Genomic DNA, 2,672 nt, shown 5'->3' with positions numbered 1-2,672 from the left:
CAAAAAAAAAAAAAAAATAGTTTTACATCACTACAGTCAAATGTACTAACATACTGCATTTTTTTCTAAGCCTTTATTTGGTATCAAAGTCATAATTTAACTCAATCAAAGGACTAGTACAATGTTGTAAACTGATTCCATCATAGAGGCCAACTCTTATAACTGGTTGTAACTATCGAAAACTCTGAATTAAAAAGAATTCTGAGTTATCACTAGATAGAGTGCCTTGATTATCAACGTTTCACCTTAATTATAAGAGGGGGAAATGATAGAATGAGTGTTATAAGTTAAATTGTATCCCCCCCCCCAAAAAGGGTATGTTAAAGTCATAACCCCAGGTACCTCTGAATGTGACCTGATTTGGAAACAGTCTTTGCAGATGTAATGAAGTTAAAATGAGGTCACAGTTAATTAGGTGTGTGATCAAACTCGATTAGTGTTCTTTAAGATGAGAAAACAGAGACATGGAGGAAATGCCATGCGAAGCTGGATGCACTGGCATGCCCCTATAGTCCCGGCTACTTGAGACACTGAGGTGGAAGAATCGTTTGAGCCAAGGAGTTCAAGGCTACAGTGAACTGTAATCCTGCCACTGTACTCTAGCCTGGGTGATAGAACAAGACTTTGTCGCTGAAAAAAAAAAATCCTCATAATAACCCTATGAGAGAGGTACAATCCTGGGAACTTCCATACTGAATGGAGACACATAGATCATAGGACTCTGGTGCTAGAGGAGCTAATGACAGCCTACTGGGGGCTTACAAGGTCTCTGGAGCCATGCTCATTCCTGTCCCCACTAAAGGGTTGTTCAGTTCAACTCTGCCTCCATTTGGGAAAGCTATCTTACATTCATTCCAGTACCTTCTGTACTTAAATTTATCACAGTTTCCTGTCACTTGTGGTCAAAAAAAGATAACTGATATAAAAATGAGCACCAGAAAATAAACTGCAGGCATGAAAACATGCAGCATATTTAGAATTGGTTCTTTTTTTTTCTTTGAGACAGGGTCTCACTCTGTTGCCCTTGAGTGCAGTGATGCAATCACGGCTCATTGCATCCTCAACCTCACAGGCTTAATTGATCCTCCCACCTCAGCCTCCTGAGTAGCTGGGAATACCGGCATGTGCCACCATCCCCAGCTAATTTTTGTATTTTTTGTAGGGATGTGGTTATGCCACGTTGTCCAGGCTGGTCTCAAACTCCTGGCCTCAAGCAATCCACCTGCCTTGGCCTCCAAAGTATGGGAATTGGTTCTTGACATGAAATGGGGTACAAAACAGTAAGATTCCTTGTGGGGACAAGAGTGACTTTATTTTAAATGCTAATCTGCCATGTGACTCCTGACTAACTTCAAGAATTCCTCCAAGATTTCTAGTTGATATATTACTCTTTATGTAGAAACACCTATTCCTTATAAGTTTTGCCTTTCCTCCAAAACAGCACTTGATGTTCCACATATATCATAGGCTGTGACATTCATCACCACCTACACATTCCTTCCAGAGCACATATACTATTTTCCCCAAGATACAAGCCCTGGGTCTGGGGGTTGTGGTGTGGAGATCTACCTGTCTTGCAACTGCCCAAGATTACCTTTCTGCCCATAAGTTTACCTAGTAAATAACCATATACTGACAAACTGGATTTGACTGCCTCAATCTTTGGTTCTCGGCTCCTTTGGTTCTCAGGGACCACTTTGCATATATGTCCTTTCACAGAACACTCCCATTCATATTCTAGGTGGGGTTAAGTAGCACTGCACACTATAACAGAACAATTAATCAAGTTATCATCTCTAGTTATCTGGGACCCTGTGCCCATTGCAGGTGAAACTCTAGTGGACCAGACAGCAGCTGCCATAGGCCAACTGAACAAGGAGGAACACCAAACCACATGTAAGATAGTTTTATTGAAAGGCACTGGATAATTTAAAAGCATGATAGGTTTAATCTCAAAATTATCATCTAAGGGTAAAGAATAAAACTCAGAGTCTTTGGTACTCTTTGGTACTCTGCAGTAACATTTCTCACCACTTACTACTCAGATAGTGGTAAATTACGTTTTAAATTATAGTAACAAATGACCTGACAAATCTCTCCAGTTTTCTCTCCAGGCATTGATCAGAAAGAATAAAATTATACCGTTGTAATGGAGTCCAGAAGGGGTAGAGAAGACTTAAACCTTTAAACCTTCCTAAAACATTCCCCACTGAGCTTTCCATGTATCTTGTCATGCCCTAAATCCCCACTTTTACTCACTAATAACCAAGATTCATGGGTAACTCAATGTAGCCCTATCTTCAGGGCTAAGAGGAGGTCAGGATGGCCAAGTCTACATGGTAACAAGCTAAACCACTGAAGCAAAATGTATAATTATTAAAATACTTTCAGGACTTTTATAGTAACCAGATCTCAGATAGGTCTGACTCTCATAGATTTCAAGCTATGATTAATAAATATGGGATTCCCCAGGAATTAATGAACATGCAGACATTAAATGAAAAGCCATTAGTCAGTCTTACTTGCTTTCTACTCCAATTCTAGTAATAAACTTTCCCTCCAGGCCACAGGTTGGCATGTAATCTAAATTGGATTATTCAGATCCTCTCTCTTTCCCTCATTCTCACTGTCTCTCTCAAGAGTCTGAATCTTGAGTTGAGAAAATTAGGAAA

At 39.9% G+C, this 2,672-nt stretch overlaps 1 protein-coding gene across 6 annotated transcripts in view; it reads right to left on the bottom strand.

Moving 5' to 3' along the window:
* Positions 1-2,672, bottom strand: part of BBS9 (Bardet-Biedl syndrome 9) — a 466,532-nt gene that overhangs the window by 443,475 nt on the left and 20,385 nt on the right. The window lies entirely within an intron of this gene.

The sequence above is a fragment of the Cebus imitator genome, unplaced genomic scaffold (assembly GCF_001604975.1).
Source record: "Cebus imitator isolate Cc_AM_T3 unplaced genomic scaffold, Cebus_imitator-1.0 Scaffold45, whole genome shotgun sequence".
NCBI lineage: Eukaryota > Metazoa > Chordata > Mammalia > Primates > Cebidae > Cebus > Cebus imitator.
Note: the sequence above shows the minus strand (reverse complement) of the source record. Positions and strands in the feature narration are given on the sequence as shown.